General features: G+C 41.5%; 1 long non-coding RNA gene across 1 annotated transcript in view; it reads right to left on the bottom strand.

The window, feature by feature from the left end:
- The window catches only part of LOC137177117 (uncharacterized), a 121,485-nt gene that overhangs the window by 13,205 nt on the left and 84,138 nt on the right, over window positions 1-24,142 (bottom strand). Inside the window, exon 4 of the long non-coding RNA XR_010925970.1 lies at window positions 20,320-20,390. This is a non-coding gene — a long non-coding RNA (uncharacterized lncRNA). The remainder of the gene's footprint in view (window positions 1-20,319; window positions 20,391-24,142) is intronic.

The following is a 24,142-nucleotide window of genomic DNA, read 5'->3' as shown; positions in this document are numbered from 1 at the left end:
CATATGCATGCTGGCGTGTTTGTTTTGAGGTTCCCACACAGTGACAAAGCAAAAACCGCAACCAAGCTGCTCTCCATCGATGTACTCGCATAACGAATCGGTCAGAATCATCCGCCAAAAAACAGGCCGAGCCAACATCCAGTGAACTAATTTAACCTCTCTTGTTTCGAGGGCATTTTTGATTACTGACTGACCTGGTAATAGCACGTGTTAACATGTGTGAAAATAAAGAAAAGTGCCACACACACACACACACACACACACACACACACACACACACACACACACACACACACACTATTCTCCAGGAGAGATGGCAACGATTCAAGAAGGCAGCTATTAAAGGGAGCTTACTCCATTCTGTTCCAATTCATTACTGAATGTGAAACGCCGCTCAATGAATGACATCACTCACAGCTTGTGTTCATACAAATCTCGCCCCGGACCCCGAGATCTCATTGGAGGCAACTTGAACAAATATTGGCAAGGACGACGGCTCTTTAACTCGGACCATGAATGTTCTTTTTCCTCTTTTTTTTTCCACACACACACACACACATAAACACCCAGCGAGCGTTTTGATGGATAAAGCGTTTAGCTGCAATCACCATCATGGTAATACGCAGCGATAATTTATGATAATATATGTTCGGGGTGTATATTTACTTTAAAGGCAGCCTGATAAGGATCATGTGGCATGTTTCTGGTGAGCGTTGGGGAATACAATTGGGAGATTTGTTGCGGGGCTCTGGGGGCCCCGGCCACCCCCCGTGGGGGGCCTGAACAGAGCGGCAGTGTCTCCGCCTTGGGCTCTGTCCATCACTCACAGGCTGTCCATCACAGCAGAGTCCCCCCGGGTGAATGAATGAGGGACTGCAGCAGAGACTCATTCACAAACATGATTCAGCAGCATTTCTCAGCACATTTTTCATGGACGTTTAGCAGCACGCTATCACATTTCCTGCTGTTATCTTTGACAACAAGCTTAATTTTTTTACTGTTATATGATCAAAACTTAAGATCTTTTTTTTCATCCCAAAGAACTTCGAAGCTGTCATCGCTGCTTTTATTGCATTCTGCAACTCGTCAATCTGACCTGTCAAAGCTTCAAACGGATGCCACAGCAGGACTTCTCACAAGATCCAACAAGAGAATCAGCATCTCTGGTTACCTGTATGTTTTACAATAAGACTTTCACACAGTCAGGTGTCCATATGAACAGTGAAAGAGGTTTTTCTTGCTCTAATCAGTCCTCCTGTTCATACTGGCTGTTAAAAGATCCTTGTTTTGTGCTAAAAATGCATTTAAAAGTCTGTGTGAAGCTTCTATTCAGCTTCAGCAGTCTGAGTTAGTCACATCAAGTGGATATCTGACACATTTACAGTCTTTTTAGCATCAAATTCCCTCTTTGTGTTTCCTCGGACAGTGTTGAGTAACAAAAAGAGGGACTTTGGCACTAAAAAGACTGTAACGTTGAAAGATATCTACTTGATTTGACTCATTTGGACACTGAAGCTTCATATTAGCTTCAGATAAACTTGACGTATGTGGTTATCTCCTGACTACGTGTGCTGGTTTTCATGTCTCCTGGCTCCTCGGGTGACCAAAAACCGTTCCAATCCGCCATCGTGAATGATGTCTCAATCCCTTTATTACTGTTGGGAATAATGAGGAGGCTGCCTGGAGGAGGCCTGAGCCAGGACACAAGAGACCATCCGTCACTGAAGTCTTTAATCAAACCAACACATCCCGTCATTGTTAATGTGTAGTGACTGGATGCTGCAGCTGATCAGACTGATTGTGTACTATCAGTCCCAGGTTTACATGTTTTCTGAGTCCAAATCTAGTTAATATTTTTAAATTTTCCCATTTCAACCTGGATAATATTAGAGCCTGCCTTCCAGCAGTGAAACATGTTAATTAAATATCAGTTTCTATGATTAAAACAGTCAGGTAGGAAGTGTAGCAGTATTATGACATTATTATGCTACTAGCCAGTTACGAGACATTAAATAATGAACTTTCGAATAGAATATTAATGGACGCAGATTCAAATAATTAATATATTAAAACAACGTTGTCTCATATGCATTCAGTAACTTTATAATTTGACGGATCTGTTCACAATATAATGTGTTTATTTTAAGATAAAGATGAAGAGATATTTCACCTTCTCTTCTGTCATGGTGGATGACATCAGCGGTAACTCTACACCATTATTATTATTGTTATTATTATTTGCAGACTGACGGCTGAAAACTCGTTTCCTCGCCAGATAAAGATGCAAATGAGGGAAACAAACGAGGAGACATTTAACGAGAAGCACTTTATATCTCTGACCTGCTGACTGGCAGTTCTGGGAAACTGTTAATTTCTGTAAAACTAGCGTTGGAATAAACCTGATAAAGTAGTAAAACATGCTGGACGCTGTTTTGTGCTCCTGCAGTGACCTGGAGTCTGGATATAAACTTCTCTCACCCACCAAACAGAGTATAAACCGTCCATAAAGTCTTTTTAATAGCAAACAAACCAATGGTTCAGTTTGTAAAATACCAAGAGAAGGAAACACAAGAACTTTGTACCAAATGCGTCTGAATGTGAAGAATGTGAAGGATTGTTATGTTCCTGCAGTAAAAAAAAAACGCCTCATTTTGCATCAGTGTTCCACAAAAATTAGTTTTTTTTCAGAGAAACGTGGTGCCAGCGTGTGGAGACCTGCGTCCCCGTCAGTCTGCAGCAGCCGACAGGTCCACATGACTGACTGAAGGCTCCGTGACTCACTCAGAGGAGCTCCGTCAAGTCTGGACGTCTTCATGTGCTCATCCGTTCAGTGGAAACACACAACATCTCAACAGAAACACTTTGTAACATGGACGATGTTGTTTTAGCAGCCAGAAAGTTATTAATAACAGATACCTGCTTGTTTCATTAATCTAATTATTATTATATATCATTATTATTATTTTATTACCTCGTTATGATGGGGAAGAATATGAGCAGATGACCAGATATTAGCTATACGTTGTTTTATAGGCCTTTACTTTGTCTGATGAGAATTAAAGTGATGCTTGTTTTCCCCCAAAATGATGAATCCAGAGCTTGACCCCTGACCTTTAACCTCTTAAACTCTTGATTTTCACAATAAAAGTTCCTCAACACAAAGTCCACCAGTTTTCCAACTTTGGCTCTGCAGAGTTTAAAAGGTTTAAGCAACTTTAATTGATTTTTTAATGATTATCAATCATTTGGAGTCGTGTTTGTGTCCACCTGATCAATCTGAGTCCAATATTCACTCTGCTTTTAGCTCTGGTTTGCTCTTCTGAGAACAATATCCTGCTGTTTAGCTGACAGATGTTCTGCTTTCTCCACTTCTTCTCTCTAACTTTATGAGTCTGCAGGTACAGTTCAGCGTTTATCAGACAACAAGCTGGGACTCAACCAGACAGGAAATGGGCCAGAAAAAAACAAAACTAGTAGCTACAAGAGAGTAAAAAAGCTGCAGAGATGGTGAGAACTGACTGTGGATTCTTCACTCACAGCATCATTTTTCACATTACGGCCTCATGGACTCAAGTTAAATATCACCTCATATTTTAAAGATAAAGAATAAAACAACAGAAAGTTTCTAGTCGCAGCGAGACAGAAGAGACACAAACACTGAGGTGAATTTCTAGAGCTCGAGTGCAAACACACGAAGAGAAGATGTCATGTCGGGGGGGGGGGGGAATAAATCACCATCAGAGGTGACGCTCCCAATCATATTGTAGGAGCGAGTCTTTCCTCTGCAGCCTTCTAATCAAGCCTGAGAGCGGGGACAGAAACCAGCTGCACTGCTGATATGAAAGGGAGCGTTTCATGAGAAAACAGGTGAGACGCCTCTCCGCTGACTTTGATGATTGATTTTCATCTCGCTGTGGGTCACGTGTACAGTAGTTGAGATGTTTCAGGATACTGGAACATTCCCATATCTCAGAATAACTAGAACAAGATGTCCTCTCTGGGGTGATGGCCAGTAAAAAAAAATAAAAAAGGCGAAGGGTTTTTTCGTGGAGGATGAGGAGGAGGAGGAGGAGGAGGGGCGAGCGGGCGGTGAGGGCACGGTGCGAGATTGAGTTGGAAAGGCGAGGGAGAGAATTGGAATGGCAGTGGGCCGGGTTCCTAATGCACACAGCGAAGGCCAAAGTTTAGAGCCGCTCTGTGCCGGGAATACCAAGCGCCTGGCTTCCCTTGCTCGGCGGACAATGGGCCGATGGGCGTGCAACGGCAGCTTAATTTTCAAAGAGCGAGAGGCGAGCGCTGCCCATCTCTTTCAGCGCCGAGCAACAGGCCTTAAAAAACGGCATAAAGACACATTGTGAACGTGGCAGAAACTGAGCCATCCGTGTTTTTTCACCAAAAAAAAATATCCCTCAGATCTGAAGTCGGGGGGGGGGACGTCGAGTTGCAGGAGCGTCCGAACCGCCGGAGCTCGCGGTGACTCTTACGCTTTTACCACGCCTCGTCACAATTTATGGCAAACCGGAGCAGGGTGAGAGAGAGAGAGCACCACCAGCAGCCAACAGCTGAAGGCTGCTGAGTGAACGTGTGAGTCTTTTACCAGCCACTTTGGCAACTTTCCTGACCGAAACATGTCATCAGAGGTGCAACACTGCAGGAATCTGCCTCTACGACTCGGCTCTAATGCAACTTACTGTTGTTGACATTTTTTTTAAGATGCATAAAAATTTGAAACAGATTGAATAATAATTTGTGTCTAATATGTTTTTTCAAGACAAAAGATGTCTTCTACTGCACTGGAGGCATTTGTGTAAGTCCTGGACCCTGATTGGCTACAAACTAGTTGTGATGTCACAAATTCAACTGAGATTAAAGAGACAGTGAAACATGTTTTTCCTCCTCTTCATACTGACCATTAAAATGTATTTAAAAGTTTATCTGAAGCTAATATGAAGTTAAATCAAGTAGATATCCTTCAACGTTACAGTCTTTTTAGTGCCAAAGTTCCTCTTTTTGTTACTAAACACTGTCCGAGGAAACACAAAGAGGGAATTTGATGCTAAAAAGACTGTAAATGTGTCAGATATCCACTTGATATGACTAACTCAGACTGATGAAGCTGAATAGAAGCTTCACACAGACTTTTAAATGCATTTTTAACACAAATCGAGGATTGTTTCTGTCCTCCATCACATCATTTCTGCTCTTCACTTACTCAAATTATTTAATATTTCACTTCCAAAACCAAAGCAGGAGAAGTTGAGATATCCTGACTTTTTCTCTCTTGTATGGGTAAAACCCCATTTCCCATAATGCAGCTGGGTAGTCTCTGTCATTAAACCCTCCCTGCCTGGTAAACGTCCATGACTGTCAAACCTCACACCTCCAGTTTGTTTAACTGTCTGAGGAAACACAGAGAGGACGTTTGTCACTAAGAAGACTTGAGGACTGACCTCTGTGAGCCTGATGTGAAGGTTTTAGGGACTTCTGGTGATGAAATGAAGGTCTGTGGAGGCATGAAAAGGCCAGAGATGCTGTGTGAAGGATTGAATCTGATATTTCATCCTACATACCTGGTGTTTTGAATATTAGCCAACGTTCAGTGTCTCTTCCAGGGTTTTACAGCAGCCATTAGCCTACGTGTAAATTTGACATATCCTCGGCCTTTTAGACTCAAAATATCTGTTTCAAGCTCTATGTCCTTTGTTAATTTGGGCCTGCATGAAGTGTGATGAGTGTGACAAATATATCTAGTCCATCTATATAACGTGGTAGGAGAGCTCCAACCTGTAGGAGGAGAGATTATCTGGGAATGTGTGATGATTATGAGCTACAGATTATGAGCTAAGATACAGAGTTGACAATAAATTTTGTAAATGACTCCATGCAGGAAGCGCATATAGTCGTGTTTCTGCAGAATCTGCCCTGCAACAACCTGCAGCAATAAATCAAACTTCATTCTTACAGTTTTTTTTTTGGTCCACCTGGTGAATGTGAGTCCAATATTCACTCTCTTTTAGCTTCTGTTTTTACTCTCTACCAACTCCTGAGGGAAATATCTGGCTCTTTAGCTGCTAAATGCTCCACTATGTTCACCAGCTAGTCTACAGCTAACTGTGTCTGTTTGCTTTGGTGCTGAGCAGGTAGTGTACAGCGGCTTTTTACAGCTTTATCTCTAAAAAACGACGCTATGAGACACTGAGAGTGAACCAGAGCAGTAAAGTTTGATTATAGCCACTTTATGCTGTAGTGTGTGTTTATTCTGGCATCATCTTCTGCTAATATGTTGTTGTTATTTGCCTGCACTCATTCATATAAACATACAGCTATTTTATGCATTTCAAATTTCACCCTTTTGTTGCTCTGACAGTGGTAAAAACATTTTTCAAGCCCTTTTTCTCGCTGTTAAGTCAGCGTGAAGCCTCATAAATAACTTGATAAATAACAGGCCCTTATTGTAAATGACAGAGTCTATAGTTCACTTTTCCGCCTAGCTGCTGTGAATCCGGTAATCTACTCGCTCTGACTTGAACAAACATCCAGTCCTGCGTCCTCGGGTTCGGACATTTTTTTTTTTTGCTCTGTAAGACGTTAGCGCTGCCAGCCAGCGAGAGGCAGCATGCAGGAGAGTTTGTGCAGAAGAAGTTTTCTTCCCTGACAGTGGCTCCGCTCCACGTGTCCCATGATTAATCTGCTGGTCATTAGGCTCCGCACAGCGCCGCTGAAACCTGATCCTTTTCACTGCTCACTTTTTTTTTTTTTTGTTTCTCAGCCCGGCACTGAATTAGCAGAGAGAGAATACATTAGCATACTAAATACCAGCGGCAGGGCCTGGTGAGAAGAGCTGGGCCCTTTTTCTCAGAGACAGACCTTCTTTCTCAGGAAGTCAAGTTTACATTTGACACAGAACGTCAAACATTTTAAATGATAATGAGACTATTTTATAATTTAGAGAGCGGATTGATTTGTTATAAAGCCATGTTGATGCAGAATAGTTTTTCTGAGGGTTTCTGTGCTAATCTGTAATACAGGTGTCCTGTAAAACTAAAAGAAGCCTGAATTTACGACATAAAGGTCACAAATAAGAGTCTAAAACATCTAAAATAGCTTTTTTATGAGAGAAGATGAATCACAGAAACTCAAGCACAGGGCTGCTCTCAGGTTTGTGTGATAAAGAACATGCAGGGACAACAATGCAAAAAAAAAAAAAAAAAAAAAGCATCCATGATTTGTATGGCGCTGCCCATGAAGACAAGCAAGAGGGGTTCATTACCATAACAAGTGCAGCGCAACCAAAAGCCATTTTGCTTCCTTTGTTTCAGCTAAGCAGCTGTCATTTGCAGAACATTATGCATTTTGGATTCTTCTATGCTAATTTTTCTGGGGGACAATTTTTTCCAACAATGAGCACTCGGGCATCTAACAGAAAGCCTTTCATGGCACAGACCCCGGGGTGCCCCGAGCCGTGCCAAGTCAAACAATGGCTTATTGCTCTGAGCAAGCACATCTCAGCCCTTCAATAAAGCATTAAGTTCCCAGCACACTGCAGGCCCAAATCCCCCCAAACTGCTCATACACACGTACAAACACACACTCCCCCCGCGGCCGTCAGCCCCATTAATCAAGATATTAATCAATATTGACTGGGACATGCATGGAAATCAATTGTTACATGATGAACATGATGAACTGCATGTAAGACGGAGCTCAGTATCTGCACTGATGGACTGAATTAGCCTGAGAGTTTATCCTTGACCTTGGACGCTGTAGATTCACAAAAAAACTACCTCAACTAAAAGCTCCACTTACTCGTTTGTTCCAGAGCTTTCAGCCATCTTCATCGACACATGGACTGTCTCCTCTTCCTCTGAATACTGTCAGCTTCTTCATATCAGGGCTGTTTTCATTGTTTGTCCTGTATTAATGTGATTTTGTGCTCTCAGTTACAGTAACGTGACTTCTTCTCTTACACTCTTCAAATATAGGTCACCCTGTTTTCTGTAAATTGCTGCTCTGCCTGAATAATTGGGGTCAGACTCAGCAAACAGTGTGTTCTTACACAATAATATAATTATTTAGTGCTCATGTTTTTACTGAACGTTGTATTTTAAGTAAATTAGATTAAACTCGCTGAGATTTCTCATCTTTTTTTGTCTGGTTAAAAGGTTTTTATGGGGAGTTTGTTTTTTTTCAAGGATACAGGCTGTAAGTTAACAGTCTGACAAATTTATTACTTTGGTCTGTATAAATAAAATTTACTTGACTTGAGTAATGCGCAGCATATGTCATGTGTCAGCCGTGACTTTAATTCATACAAAAACAGCTGCTTCTGTCTGTTTTACATGATGTAAAGTGAATATCTTTGAGGTTTTTGGACAGTTGGTTGGACAGAAAGACAGATTTTTCTGACATTTAATCGACTGAATGATTAATGAAGAAAAGAAAAACAACAGATTAATTGATAATTAAATAATCCTCAGTTGGAAAACATTGGAAGATACTCACTTTATTTGTCTAACTTGGACTGTTGAAGCTGTTTTTGCTGCTTGAAATCTGATAAACTGCCTCGAGTGATGTCACTTGAGACCTCTGTAGCTGCTCGTTTCTGCTGGAGGCTACGTTAGCCGCTACTAGCTAAACGCACCTGAATCTCCGACCTAACTGTTAGCAGTCGGGTTGCATTGTGGGTAATGTAGGTGCCAGGTTATGACAAGGAAGAAGAATGTGTGGAATGAAAATGACAATATTTCTGGTATCCTTTTTTAAAAAAAAACTTCCATCATGAGTCTGACAACAGTTACAGGAGTAGCATGCTAAGTCGGTGGATGCTCTTTTAATATAACCCTAACCCTAACGCCCTAACCCTAACCCTAACGCCCTGACGCCCTAACCCTAACCCTAACGCCCTAACCCTAACCCTAACGCCCTGATGCCCTAACCCTAACCCTAACGCCCTGACGCCCTAACCCTAACCCTAACACCCTAACCCTAACGCCCTGACGCCCTAACCCTAACCCTAACGCCCTGACGCCCTAACCCTAACCCTAACCCCCTGACACCCTAACCCTAACGCCCTGACGCCCTAACGCCCTGACGCCCTAACCCTAACGCCCTGATGCCCTAACCCTAACCCTAACGCCCTGACGCCCTAACCCCCTGACGCCCTAACCCTAACGCCCTGACGCCCTAACCCTAACGCCCTGATGCCCTAACCCTAACCCTAACGCCCTGACGCCCTAACCCCCTGACGCCCTAACCCTAACGCCCTGACGCCCTAACCCTAACGCCCTGACGCCCTAACCCTAACCCTAACGCCCTGACGCCCTAACCCTAACGCCCTAACCCTAACGCCCTGACGCCCTAACCCTAACGCCCTAACCCTAACCCCCTGATGCCCTAACCCTAACGCCCTGATGCCCTAACCCTAACGCCCTAACCCTAACGCCCTGACGCCCTAATCCTAACCCTAACACCCTGACGCCCTAACCCTAACGCCCTGATGCCCTAACCCTAACGCCCTAACCCTAACCCCCTGATGCCCTAACCCTAACGCCCTGACGCCCTAACCCCTAACCCTGACACCCTGACGCCCTAATCCTAACCCTAACGCCCTGACGCCCTAACCCTAACCCTAACGCCCTAACCCTAACGCCCTAACCCTGAATCTATATTAATGCCAAAAGTGGAGGTAATTTACTGTTATTAGGGTGGAAAAGTCTCTGAAACAGCCTTGAGACAGTCAAAGAAAACTAAAGACTGTTTAACTGTTTAAAAAGCACAACAACTACATTAAAAACTCATATTTCTCTGCATCTTATCGGGAACAAACCTCCATAATCTCAGAAATGGTTTCTCTGTCTAATATTCAATAAAAAGGCATCATTTACTGGTTGAACCCTACATACATCTTCATATCTTTTGGTGGTAAATAAAGACGGCATCCTCTCCTCCTCCTCCTCCTCCTCTTCTTCTATCGATCCTGAACCGCACAGCAAAGCCTTTTTAAAGAAATGAATTAGCAGAGTGTGATCAAGTGTGCATACGTGCGTGCGACAGTGCGGGTAGATACGGGTTATGTTTGACTTCATTGTATTACTTGAATTATAACAGTGCGTAGCCCCGGGCCACGGCTCTCCCTGAACGGGCAAAGTCAACTCAAATTGGGTTATCGGAGACCTCGGGCTGAGCAGCCGGGCCACCAGGAATCCAAAATAAAGCAGCGGCCCCTTCTTCTCCCCCCCAAAAATAGACCACCATCGGCAGCCAGAAACCAGGTTAACGCTGAGAAAAAAAAAAAAAACTTCCCAAGGATTTTTCAGTGAGCCGGCATCATCCTCCTCCTCCTCATCCTCCTTGTCTCCTCCTGACCTCCGGGATCCGATCAGTTCAGTTCAGAGAAAGAAAAAAAAAAAAACAGATTAAGGACGAGAGCTTGTAATGTGATTTTCAACCTTGTGAAGCAAACAAAAGAAGGCCTTTTAGAGGTCATCGCTTGACCCCTGAGGCCAAAATCAATGGCATTATTATAACCACGAACAACGAGATTACATTCAATCAGCCGATATTTGAGAGGATGAGGAAGCTAAAAGTGCACGATGATGATGATGATGATTCGGGCCTTTTTACTCCGTCACATCTCCGGCTGACACTTAGACAATAAAGTCATCAATAGAAAAATCCAGGATGCTGATTGGACGGGAGGTAGCTAGTAGAGATAAAGCCTGAGGGAAGGTCAAGACTGACTGAAAGAGGAAAGAGAGACGATTGTTCTCCTGCATTCAAACACAAAACCTTTTTTTTTTTAAATTTTTTTTTTTAACCAAATCTGGATCTTTTGGGATGTTGCACTTTAATCATTAAAAGATAAAGATTGAGGCGTTTATCTAAAAGGCCATCTGCGTTCCTGAAATGTAAATATGTGGTTTGTTACTGTGCCTTTTCCCTTCTCTCCTATGACTGATGAGTCACACACTTGAAAGCTGAACCATGAGCCATACTATTTTAATCAACTATTTCCATTTTAGGAGACTTTTCCCTCCTCTAAATTTAAGAAGAATTTATCTGACAGCTGGAGTTACTTAGATTCAGAGTTTTTCTCTCAGAAAATACTGATGTCGTTGGTGAACGAGACTAAAATGCAACTTAGATGCACTACATTGTGTTTATTGCAGCTCATATGACACTGAACGCAGCGTAAAAAGACAGAAAAACACATTAAGTTACAGAAGATGATCTGAGCAGCAGATGAGATTCACTTGTCAAAGCTGGGAAATAAGACAGAGGAGTATCCTGATGTGCATCAAAATTAAGCAATTAATTAGCGTATGTGTGAGTGAATTGTCTTGTTGGGATCTTGTGTATCTGTTCTACAGTCTCCATTGATCTGAGACTGAATAAATAAAGCTTAACTATGATGTGAAGAGGCTGATATATTCCATCAGATGTACTTGTCGGATGGTCAAATAGCTCCTGAAACTCCTACAGGTCTGATGAGGGAGGGGGTGTGTGTAGATCCATTTCTGTGACTTTGCAAACCAGACATTCACACCGAGAAAGACGTCACCGTTTCGACTTCTCTTCAACCATTTCAGTCACTTCTGATGTGAACAGCCAGGTGAAACACCATGAACGCCTAAAAACATGCACCGTTGTTCCGGCGTTCCCTCCGTATGATGGTCGGCTTTTCCCTCCACCTTCAACTGTGAACACTTTTAGTTTCTGACGGGCTCGAACACGTCGTATAAACCAGTATTGACCAACCTTGATGCTGCACTTTGAAACAGTTAATGCTAACATCGATGCTAACATATGAGATTTAGCAGGTATTTAAAATGTTAGCATGTTAGCGTGCTAATTTGCACTAAAGTCAAACTACAGCTGAATCTCACAGGAACGTCATCACAGTAGTTTTGCACAGCGGTGGAAGAAGTACTCAGATCCTTTACTGCAGTAAAAGTACCAATACAGCAATGTATAAAATACTCCAATACAACTAGAAGTCCTGCATGAAAAATCCTCCTACAGTAAAAGTACATAAGTATTATGAGCTTGATGTAGTTAAAGTATTGCAGTAAAAGTACATAAGTATTATGAGCTTGATGTAGTTAAAGTATTGCAGTAAAAGTACATAAGTATTATGAGCTTGATGTAGTTAAAGTATTGCAGTAAAAGTAGTGGTTTGGTCCCTCTGACTGATATATTATTATATATGACATCATTAGATTATTAATAGTGAAGCATCAGTGTTAGAGCAGCATGTTACTGTTGTAGCTGCTGGAGGTGGAGCTAGTTTACACTACTTTATATACAGTTAGCTAGTTTACTCCAGTGGTTCCCAACCTAGGGGTCGGGCCCCTCCAAAGGGTCAGCAGATAAATCTGAGGGGTGGTGAGATGATTAATGGGAGAGGAAAGAAGAAAAAACAAAGTTCTGATACACAAATCTGTTTTCAGTTTTTGGACTTTTTCTCTAATCTTTGATTTTTGCTGAAATATTGGATCATTTGAACATTTATTGAAATGAAAGCATGTGAGAAGTTTAGAGGGAAAAATCACTATTTGGTGGAGCTGTTAACAACTCATAGACATGTGAAATGTGACCCCGACTACACACTGCTTTTTGTAAGACGTCAAAAGACAAAAAGGTTGGAAACCACTGGTTTCATCTTTAACAATGTGTTGTATTTTAAAAGCTTGTTATATTATCCATTGTGTCAAATCTTCATCTGAAAAGTAACTAAAGCTGTCAAATAAATGTAGTGGAGTAGAAAGTACAATATTTCCCTCTGAAATGTAGAAAGTAGCATCACATGGAAATACTCAAGTAAAGTACAAATACCTCAAAATTGTACTTAAGTACAGTACTTGAGTAAATGTATTTAGTTACTTTCCACTTTTGGTTTTGCAGATATTTGGTCAAATTCATGGCTTTACTAGTTTAGTTTTACGGCTTGTTGCCTCCTAAAAGTTTAAAAAAGAGAAATTAGATAACAGATAAAATATTCAACTTGTAGAGAAACATAAAAAAAACGTATCTTAAAATTGTGGTTTTATTGCAGCATACTCTATATGTGAGACTGTTCATGTTCAAATATCGAACAGCTGATTTTCATGCGTGTTTGAAAAATGCAGCGGACATGAATGAGGACTCATCACTGACGTTGCGTACATTCATTCACTCTCTTTCACAGGATAATCAGGCATGACTCTACCATGCGGTATGGATCATATCACATGTTTGGGAGTGGGGGTGGATGAATATGTGTGTGGTGGGGGGGGTGGAGGGGGTGGAGGGGGAGGGGGGGGGTTGCTTTACGTGAAACAGGGGCTTGTCCAAACATCTTGTCCGGCCCTATTCTGACAGCGGGATTAGAAGCACCTGCCATCGAGACAAAGGCAGGCCTCAAGCCAGATGAATGAAGTGCCACTAACCACTAACCACGAGCCCCCCCCCGCCCCTGCCCTCCCCCCACCCCCACCCTCGTCCCCGCCGCTACGAGTCCTCGCTGCTCCTCGTCTTCTCCACCACCGAGGGCCTCCTCTCAGGGCAGATGTAATGAGTCAATTCAGCAGCTCCGAAAGGCTGACGAGGAGACGCCAAAACAAGACCACGAAAGAAGAAAGATCTGAGACTCGAATCCTTTCGTCAAGTAAGAAGTAAACAAGTAGCTGCAGTAAAAGTACTCGTAGTAGTTTAGTTTGGTTGACGGATGGAAAACTCCTGTTCTCAGGTTTCTTTAGGAAGGAAAGAAAGAACGAGGCAGGAAGAAAGATGTTGAAAGAAGGAAACTAACAAATCAAATAGTTGAAACATTTTGTGAGATTGTGACGATTAAGAACAACAGAGAGTCTCTTACTGAATAATTTTACATCCTCAGGCCTAAAATAAACCAACTGAACCACTGATTATAAGTTAAATAAGAGTAAAACATTAAAATATGTTCATTAAAGCAGAACATTAATCCCAAATTTGTGTAGCCGATTCAACAATAATGCTGTGTGAGACACTCTTAACATTCAGTGAGAATAACTCATGTCTTGTCCTCGAATATAAAACATTTACTTTTTTAATGTAATTTTCATAAAATACATCAGTTAACCCAACTCATGAGCTCAAAAACAACACGTCTCTCCAGGAATAATCAGTTGTTTTTCAAATGTAGCGCAAATTTTAACTAAAATTCCCAGAAAATCAGGTAAAGAAAATGCAAAAAGAGCAGCAGTCAAAGCTCAAACGATGGAAAACGTGATGGAAACATGACATTTATGTTAGTTTCATGTATTCATCTGAGGAACGTTACATACTCCACACACATCTGATGCAACATTTCGACTTTTCCGTTCAGGTTTTTTATTTTATGAGCAAAATTGAAAATGTGAGTAAAAACAGGTGGATGGAAACGCACTCGATGCCCCCAGGTTTTGTCTGCATGAGGCACAAACCTCACTGAACAGTTTAGTTTGGGAATATTTACTCTCTACTCTTCTTCTTCTTCTTCTTCTTCTTCTTTCCTTTTGTCCCGTGTTACATGCTAATGTGACCTCCGTTGCTGCATGTGTGAAATTACTTTTCCCAATAAAAGAGATTCTCATAGATTATGATAAACATACTGAATAATGTCCTCCTCTGCTCCCTGAATACAGGGTTTTGAAGATGAGGGGGGGGGGTGATGTTGGTGGAGGGAGGCAGCAGGGAGGAGGAGGGATTACAGGGATTGGGGGGGAGGAAGAGGAGGGAGGGAAGGGAGGGGAGGTTGTGCAGGGTGACAGCACCCTCGGGGATCTTTCTCCTCAGCGCAGCGTGGGGCTTGTTCCCCCTCCGCTCTGTCCCCTGATTGAGAGAGCGACCCGGGGGCTGGCAGGCCGGCGGAGCTCGCCACAGGCTCCGGCCACGTCAAGTCAATCCACATCAGACTCAGACGCCGAGGAAACAGGAAGGAAGGAAGCTGTGACGGAGGCTGGACGCACGCCATCAGGTGCAATGTGACATGGATACAAAAACCATGTGTGAGGAGACACGAAGACGAGCCACAAAGAATAAGAAACACATCCAGTCCTGAAGTTTGAGATTGTAAAGAAGTGAATCAGATGTTTTGGTTGGATGGTTGAGACTTTAGTTGCTGTATTTGGGCAAAAGTAGCAGCAATGACGAAATGATTTTCTCTGCTGCAACGTCAAGTTCCTGATAAGACGAGTAGAAACATAAAGGTTCATCAAAAGGACAGTGATGGTGACAATGTTCGGGTGCTACTGCACGTCCTAATTCTCTTATTTTACAAATCTCTTAATCCTCAACATTTCTACTCAAATTTAATCAGATTTGCTGCTAAATTTTTGTTGCAGCTTGTGTAATCTTGACAGGTTTAAAGAAACAAGAGACATGCAGATACAGCGGATCAGTCGCCCAGCATGTCGCCATAAATAAACGCTAAAACAATAAATACGACTAAATTATTTTACCGATCATGTTGGGTTCATATGAGGGAGGAGGTCGAGGTGGACGGCAGGTGATCCAGGTTGTGTTTCTGGTTAGTTTAGGCAACTAAAGCGCTTTAGTTCAGGTTAATAAACAACAACAGACTTTTCTTCTGTATAAAACCGAGACTTTTTTCTTTCTCTGACCTCCAGCGAGTTCTCCAGACTCTAAACATCATCCTCTGCTGCCGGTTTTTAACGAGTTCCCGAAGAGATTACGAGCTCTGTGAACATTTATAAATGACAACTGAGAACTTATTTATTCAACATTGCTTTTAACTAACTGTCAGTCTTCCTTTTGTTCCAGCTTTTACATATTTTATTGTTCTTATTCTTTTGTTCTTCTAAACACACCTGTTCTTGCTATTCGCTGCCTCTTTTGTTGATTGTTTTTATTTTATTTTCTTGTTTCTTCTTCTTTATTGTAAAGCACTTTGAGCTGTATGAAAGGTGCTGTATAAATAAAGTTGTATTATTATTATTAATAATAAACATAACCATAAAAGGTGTAGTAATGCTGTGGTCACCACCAGTGGATAATGTGACTTTCTAGACATGTTAATTAACAGTTTACTGGTTTATAAACATTATTTCCAGGAGATGGGGTCAGTTGTGAATTATGAAATGATTTTTTGTTGCAGTGTCTAGTTTCATGGTGAAATTATATATATATATAACATCATTTTGCTCTTATAAATGACAGTTTGAGCATCGTCTCAGCAGCCGCAGTAGATCAGTCGCCATGGAGGCTCAGACAAAGGTCTTCTCTGTCTGAGAAGGTGTCTGCTTTGACGGACGCTGTAAGTCGTTCCAGGACTTATTACTCCGTCCAGTCATTCTGGGGCTCAAAATGTCCCTGCTGGAGGTGAAGGAAGGTCTCCCCTCCGTATCATCCAGCTGTCAAACATGAGCGCTCCCCACCGTGACGTATTTGGAACAGTCCCTTTTTTCAAACCCTCGCATGATTCCTGGGTGGTTCTCCCCCCTCCTCCTCCTCCTCCTCCTCCCTCCATCCTCCTCCTCCTCCTCCTCCCTCCTCCCTGTGTTTTTGCCTTTCTGGTCCAGTTCCCATTTCTAAGCCCTGGGGTGTTGACAGCAGCAAACATGATCATTGGGGTTCACATGCGTGTCCAAGCTCTTGTTTTCCTCTTGTCTCTTTCTTCTTTTTTTTTATCCCCTTTGGAGAGCAGAAGAAGCTGTTGTCTGGCGTACAGGTGAGCGTCCGTTAAAGGAGCGTTTACCGCAGGACATCGCAAGCGCGCTTTTGATCCCACCTCCCTGCCATTGATTTGGTACACGGGCAGAGCACAAACAAGGCTTTGAATGGAGCTCCTTTCATCCCGAGCATCAGGGTTGACGGGGTTAATCTCTCTCTAAGTGGGTGAGTTAGGCAATAGCTCGTCAAAAAAAAAAAAAAAAACAGAAAGGAGAGAGAATCTGTTTCACCGCTGATACAACAAACGCTGAGATAGTCACACTTCATCCGGCATCTGCTACAGTTTGGACCTGAAACACGATATATTACCAAACACTGACTGTCTGAGATCGAGCAATCATTCAAAAAATCCATAAAATATAAAAGATCCAGTCTGTTTTTCCATTCCATTTCCCATTACCCACTCTATTATTAATAATTCCTTCATATTTTTACAAAATTAATCAAAATACAGAGCAGAATTGTTCCAATTTGTGTCTACAATCGCTATTTAACACCTTCCAGGTATGTTTTAGTCCTTTAAACTATGTTGTTTCTCATTTTCTCCTAAGAAGACCCTCACAATAAGTCTGTTTTCTATTGGCAGAAGAAGAAAAAATGATAAAGACATTCATCCTTGATCTGCGAACTCTTCAGTTGAGGTTTATTTAGGCACTGTAACTACTCGGTTGAGGTATAATCGTGGTCATGATTAAAAGAAACCCACAGTTTGACTGTTGGAAGGAGACGGGATGCAAACTGTGGTCCACCACGTTGAGGTCCAACGTTTTGTTGACGCAGCCACCCACGTCGGCGTCTACCCTCTACGATGTTTCGCGGCTCTATAACAACGTTAAACTATTTCTGCTTTTGTTCTTGACAGAAAAGAAAGAAATTCGAGTTGTTTTAGGAATGTGAGCAGATGATTAATGGGCTGATATATTCCAACACTGACACACATAGCAAAGATAACGGATGCCCTTCAGTTCATACAGTGTTTCTGCACACATTGTTCATAACTTTTGGGCTGCAAACCAACTGTCAATGCAGGCAGATTTATGTAAAATAAACTGTCAAATTTGAGTGACAAGATTAATGTCACTCAGAGCTTCGCAGCTATGTGGATGCAGAAACTTTCTCAGAAGACATTCTTGTACAAGAGAAGCCAACAACAATTCAGACTTCATCCTGAAAATCCTGAAATCTTACCCTCTTCCACCCCGTTGACCCACCTGACCAGTCAGTCATTATAACTCACGCTGTGCAGCCAGATATTGTTTAAAACCCACATCACCCTTTTTTAAATTCCTGCGGCAATCGAAATGTTTCCAAAGATATCAAATCTGTCATGCTGAATTTCAGAGGAAATGTTGAAAAATCACGCACAAGACATCAAGAATATTTCTAGTTGCTGGAATTGTGGAGCCATTGAAAGACTGGAGTCTAGGATGGGAATATGGACAAACAGAATATATATACTGTCAATAAGATATTATATAAGGTAAGATAAATGGATTAAGTATCTCTGCCTTTTGGGTTTTTCATACAAATGCTGAGTTTACAGTTACAATCTAAATATGCTTTGGTAGCATTTTACGTGTCTATAAATGATGAACTGTGCTCAAAATATAATGAAAAACACACTCAAGGGTGTCATTATGTTTGCAAGATAATCCACCGCTGCAGCAGAAAAACAAATAAATCTATTGTTTACCTGCCTCTCAAATTCAAGGTCAACCTCAATATGTATCCAGTCTTTTTAAAAAAAAAAGTCTCTTGTGTTTGATGATTTTCGGATTACATCAGCAATACTCCGACATGTCCCGAAAGCAGAACTCCAGATCTAACAGATCTCTTAGGCAGGCTTGTTTTTCCTCAGATATCATTATACTGGTATGAACGCTGCTATGAAACGCGACTCTGCGTGACGAATGCACTGTTGAGGTTCGTTTTGGTGGTCTCGGCGTAAAGGAGGCTTCCAGCCATAACCGACCGCTGCAGAGAAAACAAAAGCGTGAAACGAAAGCCTTTTCTAAACGAAAACCGGGCGGCGATGAAGTCAGATAGCTAATCCTCAGCTTAACATCTCAGAGTTTGGACTCTGTTGATTCTTTCTACAGCTGAAGATTTCAACTTCAGGCCCGGAGCTGCTGAGTGTTTTATTACAGCCACCTGCAGCAGTGACGGCGAATCCAGAAATGCACCGGCTAAACGAAGAGTTTTTAGCATGAAAATGAACCTCCACGTGTTTGTATATAAGATTCATTGTACCATATACGCTGTAGGGAACAGATGCTTCTCTGTTTGAAGCACAGATGCATTTTTATTGTCAACAGTGTTAACTAAGTCTTGTTTTGGCAGATGTGAAATGTAAAAAGCTTCATATATTCTGCTTCAACAAGGACCTTTTTGGAACCATTTTTTATTGTATTTATTTATATTTTATTATTATTGTTTTATTGGATTTTATCCTTTTGTGAAGCACTTTGTTACATTGTTAGGAAAGGTGCTAAATAAATAAAGTTTGTTATTTTTACATCAGGAGGCTGAAGGGACACAACATGCTCTAATAGCTGCTGGTCAACTTCTTCATTGCACTTAAACGTTATCACTTCCTGTATCAGTGTGATATGTCAGTTGAGAAGTCCTGACAATATTCTAAATCTCTATTCTAAAACGAGTCGCGTATCAGACACCAAGAAACCAAAAAAATCTCTGTTTGAATTACGTTGTCTCCTAGAAATGACATTTATATTATGTACTACTAAATTGCAACAGCAAATATGTTTTTTTAAGGAAACGTTTTCTGTCAACAGAAAAATTGCAATAATGTCTTCTTAATGACCGTTAAACAATAGAGACAGTATTTATTTTCTTGTGCAAGAAGGAGTGTTTCACAATGCAACACGCAGGATGAGGTTACAAAGAAAAAGGCCTACAACAGGGTTTTATACACGCTAAGTGGGCGTTACAGTTCTTTTCTTAATCTATCAAAATACAGACTTATAGATAACGTCATGTCTATTTTCAGCTCTCCTGTCCAGGAACCATCTTGCCCAACTGTCCCCCAGATGACATGTCTCATCCTGTCTCCAACGAATTTTAATTTCTACATCTTCCTCTTTATAAATATAATACTGAACTTCCTTTAAATTCAGCTGATGAGTCTGCTGATGTTGCAATTTTGCAGTACAAGACAGGATCTAACTCTCATACACAGTGCAATCATAATTTTTATGCCACAAAAGTATCTTGCACTTGCAGCACTTGGTTAAGGTGAAGGAAAGTTTGTGATCTTGGTTTAATACAGTCTTAACTAACCTCAACTAAAGTATTTTTGTTGTCTAAACCTTCATTCATTTGAAAGTTATGTTTGTTACCAGAAAGGATTTTGGAAAAACAATCAAGCCGTATATCAACGTAATTTCTAGGAGAAAGGTTTGATTTGATTGGATCTGTGAAGCCGTGACGAATGTTTAAATAGAACCAACACGTTTAAAACGCATCAAATGTCGTGTAAAGGTGGGCGTTTGTTTTGTTGTGATTGTTGGAGCAGAACCAAAGCTCCTCACAGCAGTGGAAAGCAGGGGTCAGCCCTCAGCCGCTCTACCCTTCTACATGAAAACACCCACTCTTGTGTTTTTCGGTACTCACTGATTGTGGTCGACCACGTCGCTGGCCCGTCGCTGCGGCTCCCATTAACCTCCAAATAAACTGGTGCCAACCTGAAAGGCAGACAAAGGATTTCAGTCTAGAAAATCCTGAAAACAGCGGACATCATCGCACTTTCTGCTAATAATAATACTGACATTTTAATCCAGAGAAAAAGCAGTGATAAGTTCAATTAAATCTATACTTTCACTGCTTTTACATTGTACAACAAACATGGCAACTGCATATATAAGCAGCAACAAGTCCTTCAAACAAATCTGAGGCTCCGTCTGCAGAAGGACATCATTTGTTGGTGCCGTCCAAAACCATTATAGTTTAGTCACAAACTTGGTTGCGGTTCAGGAAAGGTTGTGGGAAAGAGAGTTAGGGTAGACTAAAAGCAGTCACAGCACTGAGAAGGAAGCGGTCAAAGTCTTTGATGAGGTGTAAGTGGAGACAGATCAAGGATGACATCACATCCAACACCAGAAACCATCTTTGAACACAACAACCACCTGTTATCACGCGACCCGAAGCTTCATACTCAGTTCAGCTACTCGGTTAGAAACTGGAAGCGAACCACAGATCTCTAGATGGTTTTGTTGAACAGTTTATGTCATCGTCTATCCAACATCCTCCATTAAAAGGTTTTGTACCACAATAAAAACATCACACTAGTTTCTTTTCTTCACACGATCACTGGAGGTCTTTTTTTGGTCTTTAAACAAACAACAGTCTCCTCAGTACACAAGTTTCTGCTTCATTGTACACCAGAATGTTTATTTTAATTGCTGCTGGATAAAAGGGTCACTTTTAGCTTTTGTATATATTTTTATGTCTTATTCCTAAAATGCAATCAAATATAAAATAATGATTTGATTGGCGGTGAAAGCTGGTGATAGAAATCTACGGGAATATGGCCTCTTCTACAATATGTGTGGATTTTTTGGGGTGAATTTTGGCAACAAAGCTTCTAGTTTGAAGCTAAAAAAAGAGTCTCTTCACAGACTGTGAGGGGTACCAAACCTCAGGGCGGTGGGTGTACATAATTTATGTATAATTCAAGCTGTTAAATGTCCCTCTAAGCATGCAAAGGGACCTGACTAGCCCCTCTTTAGAACGTCCTTCACAAACATTATTAATCAGGTCTCCATTCTCACAGGCCTCTGCTCCGGCTGTAGACAATGGGCTAAATGAATCCCAGCACACCAAGCTTGGGAATGGCTCTGCTGCACATACAGTATTCATCAATCATAGTCTGAATCTATTGTCAGGATGCTGTGAGTGCGACCCCTTGGACTCCCTCACAACTGCTGCTATTAATGGCTGTGATCTGGGAACGTGAAGTCCGTTCTGCTGCTGTAATAACATCAGCTAAATGACTAAAAATGTACAATAAATCAGAGCGTCAGGCTCGTTTTTTTGTTTTTTTTTGAAGCCTGCAGCTGGATCGTGTACAGTATGCTGGCAGAACATGCATACTACACATGTGTTTTGATGATGGGAAAGAGTTCAGATTCCCATTCATCAAACTTTACAATCCACTGGATTGAAAAAAGTGAGCTAGACTTCTTCTCTCTGAATTCGATTCTGACATGTAAAAAAGCATTTATTCATTCTGTTGGTTTTCCAACTATTTGTCCTCTCTAACCAGGAGGTTTTAGATTGATTTACTCTTTCACATGCTGACCTTGATTGCAGTTCGTTTAAAAAATCGACTTACAGTGAAAAGAAATTAGGCTCATTTTCAAATGAAGCAGAGCAACCGCAGTATCGAATGATAAAAACTGACTTGTAGCTTGTGGAATAAAAGATCTTTTTTTGGTTAAATCGTCTGTTATTGTTGTACTACTAAGTGATGACTGTTCTCTGTCTTGTACTTTGGACATAAGGAGGCCAGGCAGCACCGGAGGACAGTTTTTTAAATAAATCCTTAGAGGTCAGTTGACAGGTGGGGGGGTGGCAGGGGGACTGGGTGGAGCGACAGGTGACTCAGTCAAGCTGGTAATGAAATGAAGCTTGCCTCTGGGCTGGAAGGGGGGACAGAAAGAGCTGCCAACAGCCGGGACGTCACCGCCCACCGCCCACCGCCGCTCTTAGTCTACCTGACATTGTTACAGAGCAGCAGATCAGTCAGATTAGTTTTAGCTCCATTTTAGTCAGAGAGTCTAACTGAGATCAAAGATATATTTAGAAAAAGAGACGCCAAGAGAGCCAATGGCAAGTACACAAGGTCACGGTGAGACGAGTCATTCGCACAAAATAGTCTCCAGTTGGGTCAAAAGATGTCTATACGTAGAAATTAAAACAATTATTTAGTCCCTCAGACACATGAGTGACTCTAGTTGTGTTGCAGTAGTAAGGTGCAGTCACTACCATGGACTTTTGTATCTGTATCAACTTAAATCTACCCTGTGAAGCTACACTCTATATTTTATCCTGTAAAGCTGCCTTAAAGAATAATTTTTAGAGTAATGACATTGGAGGAACTGCTGGTTATGAGAGTATCTTGCCCTGCTGCAAATGTGCATCTGAAAAAAGGATATTATCACTTTAACCAAGTGCTTTTAATGATGCTGTAGTTTCTACTAGTGGATATTGTTACTGTAAGATAGTGTAATATATTAATCAACAACATTTTGATTCATTCAAGTCATTGTTAAGAGAAAACATTATTCAGCAGCATTATGTTTCTAACAAAACGTGTTTGCTGTTGCAGTCTAGTCGTGTATATAAAGGTCATTTCTAGGAGACACAGTTGACCAGTTGGCGCTCGTCAAGTCTTGGATGGACGTGAAACTCTGCTGGTTGAATCTTCAGTACAAAAGATGAACAAATGTAGCTGAACAATCAGGTTCTTTGATAAAAAAAGAAAATGTTTGTACAGAGAAGTCAACTACGACTCCCAAGGTGCATTTTGGTTTTCAAAGAACCAGATTTTTCTAAAACAGTTGGTTGGTTTGATTCAACCAGGTTAGTGTCATGTCTGTCCAACTGTCAGTCCCCTACAGTAATATTATCTATAAGAAACTAAACATGACTTTTACCATATTGGTCTGAATATAAGAGTATTTTCTTACATTCAAGGATGAATAAGATCAGATTCTTAATGAGTAGAGAGAGTATCGCTGTAACAGTGGCTCCTACAGAGGGTGTTTGTAGCCTTCATCTTGCTAAACTAGCAAGTTTCTTCTAGTCTGTTAGACTCAGCCAGCATTAAAGTGTTTGGTTAGCTCAGTTTAACCTGCAGGAGCTCTTGATGGCTCGTGTAACGTGTTTTTCTGCCATGAAGGAAATAAATTCATGCCGAGGGAAAACATCTTTACTGCAGGAACGGACCAGGGTTCAAATCGTCTGTCAAGCAACGAAGAATTACTGCTGTAACAGATGAAGAGGAGCTCAGAAAGACAGTCTGAAAAATGCTAACTGCTGGAGAAAATAACTATTGCTTCCAAGAGCCTGACAGGAGAATGTGACTGCTAGACAAGCTAGACAAATGTGAGATTCACGTCTTATGTTGGGGCCAATACAGTACTTCAAAAACCCCTGAAATAACTCCCACTCTGCAACTCTGTCAGCTTTGAATTCAACCAAAAGACATTAAATATCTCTGCAGCGAAGGTAACAAGGCCGTATAAATAATCCCTCTTGATGTCAGCGATGACCCTCCAAACGATATCTTGAGAGGAGAATCAAAAGGCGCTGTGGTAGACGCAGGAAACACCGGCAGTGTTCAGGGTTCAGGCCTGTCATACTCATCAGTAACATGTCGGATATCTCTCGTTGTACCGCAGCAGCGTTTTAACCACAGCTGTAACCTCGTGTG

Source organism: Thunnus thynnus, chromosome 24, assembly GCF_963924715.1.
Source record: "Thunnus thynnus chromosome 24, fThuThy2.1, whole genome shotgun sequence".
NCBI lineage: Eukaryota > Metazoa > Chordata > Actinopteri > Scombriformes > Scombridae > Thunnus > Thunnus thynnus.
Note: the sequence above shows the minus strand (reverse complement) of the source record. Positions and strands in the feature narration are given on the sequence as shown.